Consider the following 21,794-nt stretch of genomic DNA (forward strand, 5'->3'; position numbering starts at 1 on the left):
ATTTTATGAAAAAACGATTGCAATAATTTTTACTTAGACTGAAACAGGTAAATTAAAATGGAATAACAACAAATAAATGCAAAATGGAAAACACTTTTCAGTGTTTCTATGTTAATCTATTCTTTACAGTGACAACAATAGAAGTATCACATTGGGACTCACTTTAATTCCTGATGTGCTAGATGAGGACAAGGAAATGACCTGTAATTATTAGTCAGAAAGAGAAGTTTGATTTGATAGAGAATGCTTATATTCTAGAGGAAGCACAACCTTAGCCTCATGGACAGTTTCTTCATTTCCTCGGATTAACAAGTGTTTAGATTTATTTTCCCTCACTTCTATTCTTCTAATGAAGAAAAAAGAAAAGAAAAATCCTTGTAACAAATATTCATAATTTAGCAAAACAAATTCCTATTTTGGCTATATCTGAAAATACATATTTTCTGTCTACTTGATTCGAAGATCAATTTGGAGATATCTCAGAAAAGGGAAGATTCCAAAAGAAAAATGATGAAAGATATATTAATCACTATCAATTAATGTTTCTCTCTTTCTCTCCTTTTGATTTCTATAAAATCCTTATGAGAATGGTTTATTGACACATATAGAACATTCTTGATAAAAATATAAAAAATGAATAGACTTTGGGTCATGATTTCCTGGAGGAGAAACATGATTGGTTGAAAAGTGTAGAGTATACAAAGACCTGTTGTATTTATTATGGTTATTTGCAATCATTAAACATTTGACTGAGTAGCACAGAATTCAGCTTTAAAGCCTCTCCTCTAACATGGTGTTTCCTATAAATTATGGCAAGATCATACCAGATTCCTTAATAGAGGAATATAAAAGATAATTATATATCTTGGCTTTTGTTTTAATTGAAGTTTTTTATTTTCAAAACATAAGCAAGAATAATTTTTCAACACTGACTTTGTGGAACCTTGTCCAATTCCATCCCCCCCTGCCTTCTCTCTACCTACTCCCCTAGATGGCACATACTCAAATATATGTTAAACATGGTAAAATATATGTTAAATCCAATATAGGCATATATATATGTATATATACACACACACACAATTATCTTGCTACACATGAAAAATCAGATCAAAATGTTAAAAAAAAGAGAGAAAATAAAATGCAAGCAAACCATAACAAAAAGAGTGAAAATGCTATGTTGTGATCCCCACCCAGTTCCCATGGCCCTCTCTCTGGGTGTAGATGGCTCTCCTCACCACAAGATCATTGGAACTGGCCTCAATCATTTCATTGTTGAAAAGAGCCACGTCCATTAGAACTGATTATTATATAATCCGTTGCCTTGTAAAATGATCTCCTGGTTCTGCTATTTCACTTAGCATCACTTCATGTAAGTCTCTCCAGGCCTTTCTGAAATCATCTTGCTGATTGTTTCTTATAGAAAAATAATATTCCATAACATTCATATACCATAACTTATTCAGCCATTCCCCAACTAATGGGCATCCACTCAGTTTTCAGTTTTTTGCCACTAAAAAAGGGCTGCTAGAAATATTTTTGTACTTGTGGGTCCCTTTTTCTTCTTTAAGGAGATAATTATATTTAATGATTTTTTTCATTAATATCAAGAGAGTCATGAAACATGGGGATATATGCCCAATGAAGCTATTTTCATGTAAGATATTTTGCAGCAAGTCCAAGTAGAAGAAGTAGATGGGAAGTTCTTCAGATATTCCTATTTGCAGAGAGCATTGTACTGACTCTACAAACCTGGACATGTTACAAGGCTTCCTTAATAAGGTCCACAGTTTCTCAGTACCAATCATTTTAGGAATCCAGACAGGAAAAACCCAGAAAATAATGTCCAGAGTATGATATGAAGTTGGATGGGCAATCTAATGCGTTAATTCATCAGTCAATAAGTTGGTCAACAATTGGTAAGTCCTATTAATAGACAGGTATTGTGGTAGGCATTAGGGGTAAGGATTATACGGAAAATTATAAGCAAAAATGGGAGCATCTACTGAGGATTTATTTTTAAACAATGAGAATGTTTTCTAACTATAGGAATACTTGAGAATGTAGACAGTAAGGAAGTAGGTATCGAGAAGCTGAAAACTAGGGATAAAGAGATTCATAATGGTGGCAGTCTGTTGGAGAAGATGAAGAGTATGACTTAAAGGCACACACAGAGGAGTTGGCTTTGACATGGACTTGTGAGTTGAGAAGAAAGGAAGGAGTTCATAGGATTTGAGGCAAAGAGTTAAGCTGAGGAGTAAGTGCTGTGGGAGGCTTGAGAATAGAGATTGTTTAGAACAGCAGTTGTAGAGAATAAGATGGAAAATCACGTAGGTAGAAGAAAAAGGTTGCCTTGCCTTAGTGAGGGTTCAGATGAAATGAAGTAACAGAAATACTTAGTGGACCAAGTTAGCATCTTTGCATTTGACTTCAGTTGACTCTTAATACCTCTAGGATTGAATATAAGTGCTTCTGTTGACTGTGAAAGTTCCTCACCGCTTGTTTTTAATCCCCTTTACTCATTCAACAATACAGCCATTCTTATCTACTTATTTCTAACATGATGCTTCATCTTTTTCACTGTCGGTCCTCCATGCCTGGAAAGTTCTCACTCCTTCATTCCCCTTCAAGGCTTCCTCAGCTCAATCTCTCTATGTTAAGGAAGCTTTTCCTGGTTCCCCTATATATGACTATTTATGTGAATGTTGTTTTCTCCATTAGGATGTTAGCTCTTTGAGGGAGGTATCTTTTTTTTTCTTTCATTTTTATCTCCAGAACATAACACAGTACTTAATATGTAGTCAATGCTTAATAAATGTTGATTGATTGGTTATGAATAGGTTTAGGATGAATGAGGCCTATAAAGAGATAGAAAGGTAGGGCTTTATGAAAGGATAAAAGAATTTTAGTTCTTGATGAGGTAGATGAAATTCTTGTCAGGGATGTGATCAAGGTGTGTGACTATCCCTGTGTATAACTTAGGCTAGGTGTAGGAGTATTTCATGGAGTTGAATAGTTTAAGGAACTGAGAATTTAAGGTATTTGAGGGGACTTCAGCATTTTTAATGAAGTCCTGTACAGTGAGGACAGGAACTGAGATGGAGAGGGAGATAGTATTGAGAAAGGACGGATAGTGTTCTGGGGTTTAGAAAATTTGAAAAGGATTGGGGTCAGGTCTTGTGATGTCATTGGTTTAGGGAACTTCCAACAATGCAAATCACCCTTTCTGCTTCTTAAATAGCCTTGGAAAGATGCCTAAAGCACTGAAAGCTCAAGTAATTTGCTCAGGGTGACAATTTAAAATCAAGCTTCTTTCTATTGAGTTCTTTCCTAGAAAAAAGACATTTCCAATCCCAAACTAAAAATACTCTAAATCTTTTCTCAGAGGAGAGGAGTTAATTAGAACCTCCCTTATCTGCTAAATGGAGGCTTTCAGGGTTTCTTTTAGCTCTTTTCACCCCCAAATCTAAGAATGAACATTACATCCATAGGCAACATGACAGTTGGCCATTTCAAGAACTTTCTGTTTCAGAAAATTCTTTTATCTGCCCTTGAATCTAGGATGGGACTTGAGAAATAAACTCTGTGTGTGTGTGTGTGTGTGTGTGTGTGTGTGTGTGTGTGTGTGTGTGTGTGTGTGTGAAGAGGTGGTAAGCAGGGGAGTCTAGATGTTTAGCAGAACAAAGCATTTTTCCCCCCTATTGCAGAAGTGTTTGTCCCAAGGCTCCTGACACACCCTGCTGCCCGTTGAAGCTTAATGGATGAGCATTTGTGTGCTCAGCAGTCAGTTCTCTGAAAAGAAGCTGGTGTTCGGAAAACAGGCAAAGCCTGCCAACACTGAAAGCTAAATTCCCTTTGTAGGAGATTCAGTGATGTGGAGAACCTCTGCAGAATTAGATCCAGAGTGCACTTTTGAAAGCCCTTACTGGATTCATAGTAATCTCAAACTTTCTGTCTCAAGTCTAGATGAAGAAATCTAAGATATGGGTTTGCTCTTGAGCATTAATTCTGAATTCTAAAGTCTATATATTTGGTACTAGAGATGAAGGATAAGGAAAAGTGAGGGATATTGTTCTATGTGTGATCACTCAGTCCAAAGCTCTGGGGGAATTGGGCACTAATCAAATCTCTGGGCTCAGTTCACCTTCACACTAAATTCAGAGGGAAAGATTTAATAGAGAGTATTAAGTATCAGTTTTAAAGTGATCATTTTGCTATCTTGGTATGTCATATACATTTATATCATATCACATGATACATAGTATAATATTACATTTACATATAATATATAATTCTAAAAAAAATCTCCAAATGCTAATTGATTTGTGTATTTTCACTTTAAAAAAGAATGCAAAAAGGAATACCCAGAAATAGCAATAACTTTTATATGTTAAAGTTTAGGAAATATCCTTGCTTACTACCTCTACATATGCACACACACATACATACACATACACACACGTACATGTCTACTTTTCATAATTAAAAAGCCAAATCCCATTTTTACTATCTTTTGAGGATGGATAAACTTAAGCATCTTCCTGAAACAATAGTCCTTCTTTTTAATACCTCTATTCTCCAGGTGATGTCAGTGATGTTATAAGGCTGTAAGTTATGGAACACTATAGTCTCTGAAGAATTGAGATTGAGGATTACATAAAGAACAGTGAAGAAGAACTGAGAATGCTGAACCTGAACAGGCTGCAGCATATTGCAAACAAGGAATTACACAGGAGAAGCCTACTAAATATTACAATCAAAAGGTTATAGGATGCAGAAAAAAATAAGGTGGTCCTATAGTGGAAAAAAGGGATAATTACTGAATTCCCTTGGTTTCTTTTGAAAATATTAATTTAGTTTTCAATTAATAAGCATTTATTTTCTTTCCTTCTTATTTCTCTTACTGGAAAAAGAAAAAAAAATAGGAAAACACAGCTATTGAAATAAATATTCACAATCAAAACAAATTCCTAGTGTTGATCATGTCCAAAAATGTATGGCTGATTCTGCAACCAGATTATCTCAGCTCTCTGTCAGGAGGTGGGTATCATGCTTCATCATTAATCATCTAGAACTGTGATTGATCATGTCATTGGTCAGAGTCCTTAATTCTTTATAAAATCTTTTTCTTTATGATATTGTTGTCATTGTAAAAGTTGTATTGCTAGTTCTGCTTTTTTTTTCACTGTCTATCAATTTATAAAAATCTTCCCAGATTTCTAAAATTTGGGAAGTGACAGAATCATCACTTTCATCATTATTCATGACACAATACTCCACTGGTTTTCATGCAATATAAGAAGAATATGATATGTTTTCTGTCTCAGGGAGGAGAAAGAGAAGAAATGGAGATAAGAGTAGAATTTGAAATTCAAAAGTTTAGAAAAACGGTTTAAAAAAAGTATTTGATAAAGGGAAACTTTATCACATCTGAGTAGATTCCTCAGGTTGTGAATGTAAGACATAGACAAGAATTGCATCAGAATGGGCATGTATGAATGTTGGAGTCATCTTGTTGGAATCATCATAGGATTGTAGAAGGCATCTTAGATGTCATTTGTTCCAATTTCCACATTTCTACAGATGAGGGAACTGAGGTCAAGAGATGTCATATGATTTGCTCAATATTATTCAATAGATAGTAAAAATTGGATTTGAATTTGGTCCCTGGGACATGTTCAACCCTCCACTGTGCATGAGTTTTATCACTAAGCCAAGGTGCCTCCCTTAGAATACCCACAAGAATAAAAACATAAATTCATTGGAGAATTGAGGCAGCTAAGTGGCATAGTGGATAGAGTGCTAAGCCAGAGTCAGGAAGAACTAAGTCCAAATCTGGCTTCAGATGGTGGCTATGTGACCCTGGACAAGTCACTTAACCCTGTTTGCTCAGTTTCTTCATCTGTAAAATGAATTGGAGAAGAAAATGGCCAATCCTTCCAGTGCCTTTGCCAAGAAAACCTCAAATGGAGTCATGAAAAATCAGACATGACTGAAAATGACCAAACAACAACAAATTGAAGAATTAAAGTCCTGGAATATAGAATATGATTTTCATGATCTAAGGTAAAAGTTATCTCATCATTAGGTAATTTTCACTGATGTTCCATAAAACTGTCTTCTTTTTAACTTTATTTGCTCCATAATCCTGAAGTACTTGTTTGATTACAACATTGTTGGCTACATTCAAACAAATTTTTGGTTGTTTTTCATTTTGTTCAAGTTAGTGGACTAGTTTGCTCTTTTTGACTGTTAAATCCATTTATGACATTCACTGGCCATTTCATAAGCAGGATTCCTGCCCACATTGCCTACTATAACTGTGTTCTGGATAGGATTATGTCATACTTTCCATTGTTAGCCAAAATGCTCCATTGCAGGTGAACTAATAAATGCTAGCTCAAATAACTGGCAATATGACAAGAGCTACCTAGAATCAGTGTTGGAAACAGACCGGCTTTAGTAATGAATTATGTATTAGTAATTCAGTTATAAATTATGTCTTGTATAGCTTCCTTTTAGAAAATTACCATTTGAATTATGGCTTAGCATTGCTTCTTCTCTGTTTTTAGGGTCATCACCTTAGTGCGGTAGCTTGATTACTTTTCTCCCCTAATCAGACCCCATTCTTTTTCAAGGGCTTTTCCTCACAAAATTCTCCATGCCTAGAATGTCCTTCTCCTTTTTGCCTGGTCAATTTGTTTCAAAGAAGTATTTATTTACAGCCTATACTATATGCCAGGAATTATTATAGATGTAGGGGATATAGTGACCAAAATAAAATAGTCCTTGCCCTCAGGGAGTTTGAATTCTAACTGGTTGATACAACATGTATACAGATCAATAAACACAAAAACATATCTAGAATAATTTTGAAGTGGTAAGAGCACTAACAATTGGGGGGGGGAAGGGGACCATGGAAGAATAATAAAAATCCTTGTGCAGGAGGTGGCACTTGACTTGAATCTTAAAGGGAAACTCCATAAAAGGAGAGACCTAGTCCAGCCATCTCTTCATTTCCCACTGGACTTCACTACTATAAGAGGTACCTTCCTCCTATCTTTTCAGCTTCCTTTAAAATTCAATTTCCCTCCCATTAAGTTTCAAACTCCTTGAGAGGTAGTTCTTTCCTCTCCTCTCCTCTTCTTTTTTCCTCTCCTCTCCTTTTTTCTTTTCTTTTCTCTTTTGTTTTCCTTCCTTCCTTCCTTCCTTCCTTCCTTCCTTCCTTCCTTCCTTCCTTCCTTCCTTCCTTCCTTCCTTCCTTCCTTCCTTCCTTCCTTCCTTCCTTCCTTCCTTCCTTCCTTCCTTCCTTCCTTCCTTCCTTCCTTCCTTCCTTCCTTCCTTCCTTCCTTCCTCTTAGCACAGTTTTGGGCACAGAGAAGGCACTTACTCAATGTTTATTGATTGAAGTAGGGATTCCAAGAATGCACACGCCTTATAAAAATTATCTCATTTAATCTTCACGACACCTTTGGGAAGTGATACTATTATCATCCCCATTTTACAGATGAGGCAGCAGAGGCTAAATGACTTGCCGGCATCACATAGATGAGAAAGGCCTTCCTGACTGTAGACATAGCATTCTATCAACTTCATCATCTAACTGCTTCAGCTTTCTAAGAGGCAATGTATTCTTTGAAAGGATATTGGCAAGTTGGAACAATTGCAGAGTGGGAGACCTGGAAGGGAAAGGCCTCACTGTGCTTTTGAAAATCATATCATGTGGGAGTGTTTGATTACAAGAAAAGAAGAAACAGCAGGGTAAAAGATAGTTATATTCAAGAATTTGAAAGGTCATTATAGGGTAGAGAGATTAAGCTTATTTGGCCATAAAAAGACATAACAAACAGCATTGGGCAGAAGTCATCAAATTTAGAATTGAGGAAACGAGAAATTTTCTGACAATTAAAGTTATCTCCCAAAAGACTGGATTATATTAGCAATTAGCAAGCTTCCCCCTTCACTAGAGGTCTTCAAACAAAGGCTTGGCTTGTGTACTCGGCAGATAAGTTTTAAAGGATTTATTGTTGAAGTATTTGTTGAACTATGGCTCTACTCTTAAGATTCTGTAAACTCCCAGTCTTCAATTATACCTCTCATTTTTCACTTTTGAAGTTAATTTTTTTTAAACATAAGATTAGAATTTACATTTATTTATATTGAACATTATCTTATTTTCCACTTAGGTTATAGTGGTAAAGTCTCCTGATCTCTATGGTGGTAGGTTGTACATATATGAAAATCTGAAATTTCTCGGACATCCTATACCTTCCCTGTTGGGTGGAATCATTTTCTGATTTTGACTGGCTGCTCTGTTCTCCAGCAACCCTGGAAATAAGCACTCAGAAGTACTGAATTTCTCCCAATACTTCAAGAAGCAGAATTTGTCTAGGCTATGGAAAGGTCAGGGTCAGGGCATATCACATAGGATTAGAGACACAGATTAGATTTGTGATTTATTTTTATCTTGAAAGGAATATCATTTTGCCATTCTGGTACTCTGGTTGCAGATTTTGACAGATGTTAAGAATCCGTTGCCATGTGGGCTTGCTTATAATATTTTAGCATTTTCTATTGAAATGGATCTAACTCTCTCAGTGCAATTTTAGAAAGACTGAATAAGTCCCGAAGAAAGATGAGTAACTAAAACCCAGACATTTTTCTTTGCCTGGAAATAGTCCAGCTAATAGATTAGTGAACTGATTGGAAATTGCTTGCCATGACCAACTCCAATCTGGGAAGACTTTTGGTTTATTTTCATTCTAGGATTGTAGAGTCATATAGCTGGAAAGGGCCTAAGGAATATCAAGTTTATTTTATGTTTACAGATAAGACAACTGAGGAAGAGAAGTTCAATAACTTTTCTAGGCCTATGTTGTCAGTGTTTTAACTAGAATTTGAACTAAGGTCTTCTCGACTTCAAGATCAATGCTCTATCTTCTGCTGTTTTATGAAAACCAAAATAAACAACCCCCCAGATTAGTTATTTTCTTGGTCAATTTAGCATTTTCTGGGACCCCAAGAAAATCTCTGCTATCCTTAAATTAAAGACTGTGATTTTCAGAATTGGGTTGGTCAGCTGTTCATTAGCGTCTATGTTGAATGTTTCAGAAAATGAATTTCTTTTGTGTGTATGAAGACTACTGAGAAGAAGCCATGTGTTGCTTGGACGGGTATTTTGGAGTTGAAAGTACCTGGGTGCATCAGGGTTAAGGTCAGGGCCATTAATTATACAGTAGGATAGAGAAGGTAAGGAAGTTGATTATTTAGGTATAATAGTTGGCAGGAGCAAGTGGAATTGTTGCTGTTATGGCTCAAAAGAAGTCCTATTTTGAACCTACATAATGCTCATGGATCTAGGGATTGGTCTAGATGATCTCTAATTAGGTTTTCCACCTCTAGATCCATGACCTATGACAAGAAAATAATTTATTCAACATATAATCACATTTTTACCTTTCTTTTTAGTTATTTAAAAAGCTGGGATGTAATTTTCCCCTTTAAGCATTCTTGGCTTTTCTGGAATTTCTCTGTCTCTATCTCTCTCTGTGTCTCTCTGTCTCTTTCCATCTCTTCTTCTTTAATTCTGTCTTTCTCTCTTAATCCAAATGGACAAAAGTCTGCATTATGAATGGAGATATTTAAAACTTCCATATTTTCATATTTTTCAAAGTGTTTTACAATCTTATGCTACTTCCCTGTTTTACACTAGCTACACTGCGGTTGGATTTCTTCAGAATTCTCTATTGTGTCCCACTCTGGGTATCTTCCCTCTCCACCCTTTTCATTTTATTTTTGTATATTGTCTTTTCTTGTTAGATTGTAAGTTCCATGAGGGCAGGGATTATCTTGGTTTTTACTTGTATTTTTATCCCCAGTTCTTAGCACACAATGCTGTTATGGGACAGAACTTGAAACAAGGTGTTAAGTCAGTGGAATTGATAAAGACAATAGTTATCTAATTTAGTATGGTGCTTAACAGTTCTCTAGTTCAGTACATGTACTTAGTACTTAACTATACTTCTACAAGATTCACACCTTTAATAAGAGAGCATATATAAGCTAGGAGCATCAGCCAAGATTCAGAAGCTAGAGAAGGCAGGTGGGAGCTCAACCTATTGGAACCAAGGCCAAACCAAAAGGCTCTCCAGAAAGCTGCCCAGACCCAGGAAGGAGATAATAAAAGATCTGTACTCTAAGAACACTAATCAGGAAAGGAGACAAGACTTGGAAAGAAACAATAAAGGATTTGGACTTTAACCTCTGTCTGCACTTGTGGTGATTACCAAACTGAAACAAAGGCTGTCTCCAGAGACCCCAAGAAAACCCCAACAACAAAACATTACATTTTAGAGAGAACAACTTTGTTCTCTCTATTTGTTCTCTATTCTCTATTTGTTCAACTTATACAGTACAACTTTGGTCTTCTTCCTGTACCTTGTACCTTGTGCCTTTTCATTATCTATCACCCATATTTGGAATTCTTTCCCTCCTCATCCCTGCCTCCTTACTTCTTTAGTTTCCTTCAAATCTCAGTTAAAATCATCTTTTTCAAGAAGTCTTTTCTAGTTCCCCTTGATGATAATAGTGCCTTCCTTCTGAGATTATCTACATATCGTCCTTTATGTGTATTTGTATGTTTACGGGTGTATGTGTGTTTATATATAATGTAGTGCATATACACACATACATAATATGCACATATTAGTTATATCGCATATACATATACACTCATATATAGTGTTATCTCTCTCCATCTATTTATCTATTAAGCATCTTGTCTGTACATAGTTGTTTACATTCTGTCTTCCCCATTATATTGTAAGCTTCTTACTGTTTTTGTCCTTCTTTGTATCCAGAGACTTTAGTCTAGTGCTTGTCACTTAGCAGGGATTTAATAATTTCTTGTTGCCTTGTTATGATTGTTTCAGACACTGATGAAATCTCACCTGCCATAGGAGGCCTTTCCTAGTCCCCACAGGAGTGAAAGAAGAAAACCTTCCTCTTTCAGTTTACCTTCCATCTATTATGTCTGTTGTATGCACTAAATTATTTACATTTGGTCTCTTTCATTAGAGTAGAAGTCCTTGAAGGCAAGAGATTAATTCTGCCTTTCCTTATATCCTGAGTGCTTGGGACAAAGAGTAAACACTTTAATAAATGCTAGTTAAATTACTATTTAGACTCCTTAAAGGGTTTGTTCTTCAGCTAAAGCAATTAAAATGATATAATTATATATGTAATTATAATTATATGATTAAAATGACAGACTGGACTGCACTGAGTAGTCTTTATTTCGGACATTATCCAGTGCTAAAGGCTTTCAGTAACCATTTTCCAAGGTGGGACCAAAGCATTTGAACTGACCCAAACACTTGTAATTCTAGTCAATGTTTAAGAGACAGTAAGATCTTGGCAGATTCTAGGATTGCTTTTGATTTTCCTGTGTATTCCCAGAAATTATATTTTCTGAACTTTGAATTCCAGCTTCCATAACCCCAAGTATTTTAGCTATCTTTTTGTGTCTCCATCTTCTTTGCCAGCCAAATCCAGCTTAAAATGGGACTTCAGGTGAGAAGAAAAAGGAAAGTTTCATAATCCCCAGAAGTGCCAATTACCTATCCTTTTAATGCTTTGTAGTTGTATTATATTCATCACTACGAGGATGTTAATTATCTCCCTCCTTATTCCCAACCCTCAGAATGCAACAGGGCTCTATTTTTTCTTCCTATACACAGCGAAGACTTTTAATAAACCCAGGTCCGAAAAGTAAATTGACTTTTTACAGGAAAACAGGCCATTCCTCAAAAACTATTAAATATTCTGTCATCCTGAATATGCCTATCCTGTTGACCTTATTTACAGATTTCATGAAAAATACATCATCATAACATTGATGTATGGACCTGGTAGCATCCCATTTCTTGAAGGCATCTGTACGCAATAAGGATGCTGGTCATGGACACATAAACACTAGCGCAGTACAGATGTGCCTGGATACCAGAGAATATAATGCACACAAATGCTTTTAGAATATAATGCACACAAATGCTTTCCTAAAATGCACTCATATCCTTTGGAAATAAAACAATTTGGCTTCCCCATCTCAGTTCAGAGTGAAATAATGTTCTGAGAGGGAGAGGCGGGTCATAAATGCGACAGTTGTGAAGTGTTGCTGACACTTTTTTCATTTTTATTGCCAATTGGGCCAACATTTGTCTTCATTGTCAAGGTGCTGCGCTTGTTTACAAGGCAAGGACAAGGAAGCAGGAGGGCTTATTCAGTTTGTTCAGCTGGAGTTACATCATTCAATCAGGGATAATCCAAAATCACCCCTCAGATTAGACTGTCCAGAGACCTCCATTCCTTTAGTTTTCAGTAGAATTGGTAGTTTCCCCTTCCCCCTCGTCTCACAAACTATTAAAAAGCCTAATGTAGACACTTGCTGATGTATTGAATAGTGTCCTGGGTTAAACATGGATTCTAGAAGGCCTGGTTTTGAAACCTTCAGGATTCTAACTGTTCCACTGCATGAGTTAACTCATAGGAATCTATAGTTTCTAAGATCCTTTCCATTTCTGTATCTACAAGCCTTTGGTTTATGAGCCTCTGGTCTGAATTTATTGGGAGATCCAGTATCAATCCAGTCTCTATGATCCCAAACATATTACATAACCTCTCTGAGCATCAATTGTAAAACAAATATAACAAAAGTATCTACCCTCCAGTTATGTGGATGAAATGAGAGAATATGTTTAAAGTATTTTGCAAAACTTTTAAAACCCAATATAATTACTATCTAATATTGTCAGGCCCACTTCTTAACATATTCTGGGCTCTGGAGTGATATGCTAACTTTTGACAGTTTTCTTTTCATCAGAAAAAAAAAATGAAAGGGATTATTTTGGAGGTGGGGTGAGGTAGGAGGGAGGAGGAGTTGTATAACTATTGTTTAGTTCTTCCAGGCAGAACAGAGCAATTGAAGGGTGAAGGGAAGCTTTCTTCAGAAGTGGGGTATTTATTGAACCACCATTCTATCATCTAATCAGTCTTATCTGGCAGGGCACAACTCAGAATTGTTCGTTGAATGTTGAATCTTTGAGACCTTGCTTATCCATTGTGCTTATATATGTGAGTTTGAGTTCTTCAACAAAGCCAATACAGCTGTGACAGCTAGAAGCCCATGTGGGAAAAAAGTCCAAAAGAAATAAGGTGCAAAAAAAAAATCAAACCGGAAATACAGGAAAATTTTCTCTGTTTTTGCTAGCGAGTGCATAGTTTGATAACTTGCAAACCTTCCAGAACAGCTCTCGTTGGAGCAGCTCATCTTCGTTTAGGAAAAAGGTCAACAATGCATCTGCAGGTGATCTGGGCTAATCTGGCTATGGAGGCCTCTCAGATGGCGGGGCCCCAGCAAACTTATTCACTGCCTCATTAAAGCAATTTCAAAATCAATTCTGGATTTGACAAGCAGTCATTGCATTGTTGCCACCCCTTGATCGGAGTGACATGTTAACGGCAATTAGTCCCTTGCACCCGTCGGAAACTATTCAGCATATTCTTATGGGAAGGGCCTAAAAAGCTTTATTATAATCATCTAACCTAGAGGTCAGAGACACGTGCACCATGGTCTCGGCATCAGTCAGCAGTCCCATCGGTGAAATTTTGTCTATTGTCTGCAGAGATTAAAAGGAAGTGCTTACCCCAGATGCGATATGGAAAAAAATCAAAGGTCAGCACGAAGCTTGGGGGATCTTCCATGTTTTTAATATAAGTGGAAGGGGCAATCAGATTAGCATGAACAGATACTGCTGCTTCTAACAGATGGAGCAAGACTTATGTAAACGAGGTCGGACAACCTAGGATCATTTGGCAGCAGTCAGCCTGCTCACTCCTGAGGTTATTACTCCCTGCTGGGGTCCGACAGCACCCAGGCAGGGTGGCAGTTGAGAGATTATGAGCCAGTTCAAAGGGGACGTTGTCCTGATTCTATGCATTGTAGTGACTTCATTGATCAGCTCAGGGCCTTGGACACACTTGTGCCAGGGGTTGGGTGAGGGTGGGAGATGGAACCCTTTGAACCTCCTCTGGATGGCTGGCTGAAGAAGCCACCGTCCCAGAGAGGTTGTTGCTGATAGTGGTTTCCCCTTGTTTTTTTCGGAGCTGAATTGTCATCTCTGGAAGATATAAAAGTGGAGTGACAATAGCCACATCAAGGGACAGCGAACACCTGGAACTGAAGGCATCTAAGAGCCAGGAAATAAGGTTCAGACTCAGTAAGATGCTGGGGGAAAGTAAGGATGTTAACCCAGATTCATCGGAAACATTCTGAAAGATCTTTTCACATTCTGAAAAATCAGGAAGTGGGTGGAGTTTTTTTGGTTCTCAGTCCCTGAGCACTTTTTTACCCATAAAGGACCTATATCTCTCAAACTGTCTCAACCCTTTTCCCAAAAGTATATTGAGTTTTTAAATGTCCATTATTTTAAGATATTCTTTCTTCTCAGACATAATTCTGTTTCTCAGAATGAGGAAAGCAAAGAGATAAATCTGTTCTGAAATTAGAGGTATTCCTGTTTGTCTGAGGCTGGGAGACATTGAAAGGCCAGAGAGAACTCTCCCAGTTCTCCTCAAATGACACTCTATAAGAGGCAAACTCCCCCTCTTTCAAAGGAAATATTTGTCAAGTGCTCAGCAGAGTCATCGGTACCTACTAGGTGTTTATAAATACATGCTCCATTCCCCGTCTTCCTTATGAAATTTCCAAGTCAGGATTTTGTCGTGTGAATGTTTTAGCTAGGTGGTGCAGTAGCTAGAACACTGGGACCTGGAGTTAAGAACTGAGTTCTAATTCAACCTCAGATCCTTGCTAGCTGTCCTTGGGCAAGTCACCTACTTCCTAGGTTGGGGTGTATGGGATGTTTGGAAAGAACTAGAACCTCTGGTATAAGGGCTTGACAAGTTTCAGGGCTGCTCATCTACCTTTTGTGTCCATCTGTCACTCAACTCTCACCTGTGCCTCCAAGAAGCTGTAGTATGCCCAGAAGCCATGTCATAGTAAAATGGTGTGGGCAGAAGGGCTAAACCAGGCTGATGGGAACCTGCAGGTCTCAAACCATTGGTGAGTTAGAGAGATATCTACCCTGAGCATGAGAAGACTTTTGTAGTGGGAGGTGGAATGGGCAGATGAGAACAACTTGTTCCAATGGTCAAGAAGGCGGTTAAAGCCAGTGTTATAGAGTGCTTAGAGATCGGTCCAACATTGAAGACACTGAGGTCATCCACTGTGTCCTGAGCCATCACCAGCTGTTGATGATGACTCTGGAAAAGAGAATGAGACTTGGAGACTTTGTGTCACTCTGCTTCGTTTAAATCCAATTCAAGACATCAAATATCATCCACTATTTTACCCCAACATTATGACATCATTGATCCTCTTCAGAAAATAAAGGATGAACAACAATGTCACCTCCCAAGGTAAAAGCACTTAGAATAAAGCCTGGCACACAGTAGTCACTTAGTAAATGCTTCCTTCCTTCTTTCTCTTCTTCCAAAACTTGAAGTACTTTATGCTCAATTAGAAATGGTTGAAAACATTTAAAGGAAAAGTTAAATCTTTTGTATATTAGTCTATTGAGAAAATCAGTCTTAAGGGAAGAGGTAAATAAGGTAGAAAGCTATTACTAATGCTACCCACCATAGTCAGCTGGACGTATATTTTGAATTCCTGCATCCAGCAGCAGTGGTGACATAACATTATACTAGTCACACTTTTCAGTCTTGCTTTTGTCCACTGTTGTACAGTGATGGATTAAAAGCTCTTGAGCCCCTGGGGGAATCCCCTCTGATTCCTAAAACCTTTCAGGGTTCCTTGACCTCTGACCACAAAGGTCTAGAGAACTTGGACACAGACACACTCAAGAGAATTAGGAGGGACTCAGGATATGTTGCCAAGGATGCTGCCATTGCTGAGCATCCCTCTCAGAAATCTTTTGTATGTATCCTTCTTTAAAGCAGTTCTTAATATCTTTTGCATCATGAACCCATTTTGTCAGTCTAATAAAGCTGAAGGGCCTCTTCTTAGCATTATTTTTAAAAGAATTAATAATTGAAGGGGATGCTTCATATCAAATATTAGTGAAAACAAAGATAAAGTATATACAGAGATATATTATATTGTATAATATTGTATATCTGTAGATACCATATAAAGTATTTATAAAGAATATATATGCAAGATAGAACAAAAATGTTATTTCTATATATACTATATCTTTATATTATACTATATATATTATCTATCTATCCCCATCCAAATTCACAGATCTCCTCCCTCCGCAAAACAATCTATGGCCCTTTGACTTCCAGTTAATGCGAAATAGAACAAACATATGTTATTTCTATATATACTATGTCTTTATATTATACTATATATATTATCTATCTATCTATCTATCTATCTATCTATCTATCTATCTATCTATCTATCTATCTATCTATCTATCTTTCTATTTGTCTGTCTGTCTGTCTGTCTGTCTATCTATTGATCCCCATCCAAGTTCACAGACCTCCTCCCTCCCCAAATCAATCTATGGGCTTTTTGAGTTCTGGGTTAAGAATTTTCACCTTTAAAGTTTCCAGATGTTTACATATAAGATTCTCATCAGAACTCAACTCAAAGAAAGCCATGAGTGGTAATCAGCTTCCCCAGAGCTACCCAGCTCTCTTGATAACTCTATCACCTGAGTAGAGTATGGCCCAAATCAGAAATAGTTATGCAAAAGCCTGGACTAGTTTTGCTTTTATAGAGTATCAGCATTACCTAATGAATGAAAGATTGGATTGAGTCAAGAAGGCCTGGGTTCAGATCCTATTTCTCACAGAATGAGCCATTTAATCTCTGGAGCCTTAGTATCCTCTCCTGCAAAAGAGAGATAATAAAATCTGTATTACTTATTATGAAGCATTGTTGTGAGGCTCGAATGATACTATTTCAATCACATTTGCTTGGATACCTGTTACATTTCATTTTGTCGAAATTGCCCAGTGCTCTGCAAACCTGAAAGTGCTCCATAAATGTCAGTTATTATTAGGTTGGCCACAGGCAACTGAATGATAAACTGAATGATAATTGGTAACAGCTGCTGCCTTCTTGCACTGCAGATCAATTGCCGGGCCTTTTTTGATTGTGGTGACAGAAAGTTGCCAGAAGTGTCTCTTAGGGGACAAGCAAATGGGACATTCCTCTCTGCCCTTCCCTGGTATTATCCTCATAATCCTTGCTCTGGTGGATATTCCAGAAGGTCTACGTCCTTTTATTGTTTCTGTTGCATTGGCCCTTAAAAGTCCATCATCCCTCCTATCTCCCAGATTTCTGCCTCAGGAGCCTCTGGACAGTTTAGATGGAAGGAACCTTATAGATCATCTAAATCTCCCCATGCCTAATTAATTTTAAACAGAAGCCCTTGGAAGGGAATGGCTCTTCCCAGCTAAGTAATGCTAGAGCTAGAGACTAGAACCCAGCTCTCCTGACTCCCAGACTGGGGCCCTTTCCACATTTTGTCTCCAGTTTGGCTCAGTCATGATAATCATTTGGTAAAAGCAGGAAAAACAGACCGATTGATTTGTTATTACTTCCCTTCCCTTCAACCATGGTGCTAATTGATTGGTCCACTGCTGTGTGATGGGCACCCCCTTTCCCCTTGAAGTTCTCTTACCTCATTGTCCTTTTTGTTTTGTTTTGTTGGAGCTGTGAGACTGGCTGGTTTAGGCTTTTGAAGGAACCCTTTGCTGAGCTCCCCAAGGTGTTTGTTTTTGAAGCCCAGGCTTCAAAGGGAGGGATGACTTGGTAATTCCACTGGTTGGAAAATCTAGATGGTGTCACATAGGAAACCATTTGTTACCTTAATCCACCATTAGCTTCAGCATAGAGAAGCGTGAAACAACCATTTGGGAGTGAAAAATATGGACAGCTATCATAATGCATAATAATGCTGGGAAGAATAGATAGGGATTTTGTCTACATCTTTATTTCTAATTTTGACTTACAGTCTGAGAGGGGCTTTATGGTTTTATGAACATACACTGTGGAGAATGAAATGACTAGATAGATGTGTGTATATATTTATGGCTGTGTATAGGTAAGGCTTATTATTCTGAGGAAGATTAAGAAAAATTTTCAAATGTGAAGATCTTTCATTTAGCTATGAGGCAGTTAGTGGTACAGTGGTAGCTGGAGTCAGCAAGTTCAAATCCAGTCTCAGTACTTATTAGCTGTATGACCCTAAGCAAATCATTTAACCTTTGTCTGAGTATCCTCAGCTGTAACATAACAGTATCCATCTCTTAGGGTTATTATGAGGATAAAAAAATATGAGACACTATTTGTAAAGTGCTTTGCAAATTTGAAGTGCCATATAGAAGCCTCCCCCAATTTTCTCTTAATTCCAGTGACTTTCTTCTATTAATTATTTCCTAGTAATCTTGTATATCGCTTGCTTTGTGTATATTTGTTTGCATGTTGACTCCCCCATTAAATTGTAATGTCCTTGAGGGCAGGAATTGTCTTTCACCTCTTTTTATGCTTTGCACAATGCCTGACACACACTAGGAACTTAATCAATGTTTATTGAATTGAAGTATATGTTAACTATTATTTTCATTTATAAAAATAAATTTGTACAAAGGCATAGAGATTTAAAAGGTCTTAGAAAGGGAAAGCACCTACTTCCAGCCATTTCCTTGTCTAGCCTCCTGCCTGCAGGAAAGTAAATGTCATTTTAAAAATAAAGCAACAATGATGACTTGTCAAAAATTATATCACTGGTATCAGGAGATGACTGGGGTGGGGGGCACAACTGGAACTCAGATCTTTTGTTTCCTCCTGCCTGGGCAGTTGGTTCTTCTTTTACTATGCTATACCACTTAATTATCATTTCTTAAAGGAATTCTTAGCTCTAATTTAAACAATATTATAAAAAACCTATTTAATGTTAAATTTCAACTGTTCCTTCCAAATTCTCTTTCATTCTTTGTAATGTACATACTTATAGTTTTACATACTTTTAGTCAATGTGCACACATTTTATGTTTTTTCCCCCCAATAAAATTTTTTTTTCCATTCACCAACATTGCCATAGACATCACCTCGCCATCTTATAAATAAAGAAACTGAAGTTCTGAGAAAGTTGTCCAATGTCACAGAGCAAATGACCATTAGAACACAAGCTCTTGAATCTCCTATATCAAGATCATAGGATAATATCTTTAGAATGGAAGAATCCTTATAAGCATAATGCAGTGGAAAGAGTGACAGATTTGTGTCAAAGGACCGGAGTTCGAATGTTGATGGATTCCACCATTTCTATACTTCCCTGGGCCTCTGTTTCTTCCTTAATAAAATTAGGGGATCTGACCAAGTAGTTTCTAAGGATTCTTTTATCTCTAGATCTATGATCCTATGCTCTGATCCAACCTCTAATTTTATAAATAAGGAAATTGAGGCCCAGAGAAGTTATGTGACTTACCCAACATCCCACATATAGAACTTGGATTTGGATTTTAGATCTTCTAAATTAGGAGCATAGGATAAGAGGTTTATAGTAGGAAGATAGACATAATTTAGAGATAATTTTGATCAAACCTTTCCCTGAACAGATTAGGAAACTGAGGCTAGAGAGGTTATTTGCCATAGGTCACATAGGGAGTTAAAATTCAATCTTCTTTCTGATGGCTCTTTCTACTTTCATTAGTCCACATATTTATCATTTCTAATAGGCATACACTGTTCCATTGTGTCAATATACCTTCATTTTCTTAGCCATACCCCTATTGTGGGCCTTTGAGCTATTCCTAACTGTTCAATCTTATAAACAGCACTTTGTTCACTGACTTTAAAAAAACAACAACAAACCAAGCCAATCAACAAACTTTTCCTTATCCCTTACTATTATTTCCTTCTCCTGTTCCCAGCTAATCCACTTCTTGATATCTTTGGTGGTGTGTAGCTGGAATATACAAAAAATATATATTGATTTAACTTTGTTTTCTATGGGTTCAGAAGCCATGAGGCAGAGCCTGAGATGTGTTCCCAGGGGTTATTGGAAAAAAGCAGTTAGTCAAGCTTATTATTTGTGTTCATAAGAAAAAGCCCAAAGTGCTATTTTTGGTAATCAATTAATATCAAAGTTGTACTTTAAAAATATCACAGGTTGCAATATTGTAAAGAAGGCTACTTTTTCCATTTATGAAGATGTTCAAAAGTCAGGATTCTATATTGAGACTTCTAGAAAGAAGTGAGGCAAATCAATCAGTCATTTACTATGTCCTTGACATTGTGGTGAGTATTTAGGATATAAAAGAAGGAAAACAGATCCTGCTTTTTAAAAAGATCCTAGTTTTTTCAAATTCTAATGAAAAAAATATGAAAATAATTAAGTTCATACAGAATAAATGGAGGGTAATCTGATAATGGAAGGCACTAATAGCTGGGATCATGGGGGAGACCTGCAAAAGGTGAGTTTTGAGTAGAGTCTATGAGTGGAATCTTTTATGAAGATAGGGAAACTAAAAGGTGGGGTCAGCCCAAGAAAGGGAAAAGAGACAGGAAATAGAGTGTCATATGCAACAAACTTGTAAAGTTTGTGAAACTGTGAAGCTGGATTATAGAATGTGACGTGGTAATAAAGTATTAGAATACTAGAAAGGTAGTTAGGGCTTTCTATGCAAAACGAAATTTATATTTGATTGTGGAGATAATAGGGAGCTAGTGGAGGTCATTGAAGAGGGAAGCTGATGTAGTTAGACCTAGATTAGAAAAATTACCTTAGTACCTGAATAGATTATAGACTGGATTCAGAAACTTAAAGCAGAAGACCAGTTGGAAGGCTATTGTAATAATCCTGCTAAGAAGTGATAATAACTTGAACTAGAATTATGGCTATTTGAGTAGAAAAAAGTAGATGTATATTCATTCATCTTTCTCTAAACATTTGTTAAGCATCTACTCCTCTTTCTCCTTTTCTTCCTCATCTTCCTCCCTTCTATTTCTTTCTTCTTTTTTTCTCCTCTCCTCTCCTTCCTCCTCCTCCCTTTCCCTAACCCTATTCTTCCTCCTTTTTCTCCTTCTTCCTTCTCTACTTCCCTCCTCCTTCTTCCCCCCCTATTATTATTATAATTATAAACTCTATTCTCAAGGAGTTTATAATCTGGAGACAACATGTAAACATATATATATATATATATATATATATATGTAGGAAATAATCAAGAAAGGTAAGGCATTGAGATAAAGAAGGGCCAGGGAAGGCTTCCTCTAAAAGGCAAATTTTTAGTTGAAAAGGTAGAAATGACAAGACTTGGCAATAGGTTAGATACATGTGGTGAGTCAGAGTGAAAAGTCAAGGATGACATTGGGATTTGGAACCTAGGGGACTTGGAGGAAAGTGATGCCTTCAGCAGTAATTGGAAACTGTGATAGGAGTGTTTGAGAGGAGTGATAATGAGTTCTGTTTTGGACATGTTGAGTTTGAGATGCTTATGTGACATCAAGCCCCAGAGACTAGGATTAGATATATAGCTCTTGGAATCATCTGCATAGAGGTGATAATGGAACCCATGGGAGCTAATGAGATCATAAGAAAATGGGTGTAGGAATAGAGATAGGGACTGGACTTGTAGTTTTCTTAGGATAAAGAACTCCTAGATCAAGAAACTACAGCTGCACAAATGGGCAACTCTGCAACTTGTAGCTGTAGAAAAGGTTGTAGGAAACTGATAAATTAATTGATTTGCTG

General features: G+C 37.0%; 1 long non-coding RNA gene across 2 annotated transcripts in view; it reads left to right on the plus strand.

Moving 5' to 3' along the window:
- Positions 1-21,794, plus strand: part of LOC141559566 (uncharacterized) — a 163,729-nt gene that overhangs the window by 128,451 nt on the left and 13,484 nt on the right. Inside the window, exon 1 of one of the 2 annotated variants that reach the window (XR_012487494.1) lies at positions 4,841-5,040. The exons of the other annotated variant lie outside the window; for it this stretch is intronic. This is a non-coding gene — a long non-coding RNA (uncharacterized LOC141559566). Of the gene's footprint in view, positions 1-4,840; positions 5,041-21,794 lie in introns of those variants that run through there. 2 annotated transcript variants of the gene reach the window in all.

This window comes from Sminthopsis crassicaudata, chromosome 3 (assembly GCF_048593235.1).
Source record: "Sminthopsis crassicaudata isolate SCR6 chromosome 3, ASM4859323v1, whole genome shotgun sequence".
In the NCBI taxonomy this organism is placed as follows: domain Eukaryota; kingdom Metazoa; phylum Chordata; class Mammalia; order Dasyuromorphia; family Dasyuridae; genus Sminthopsis; species Sminthopsis crassicaudata.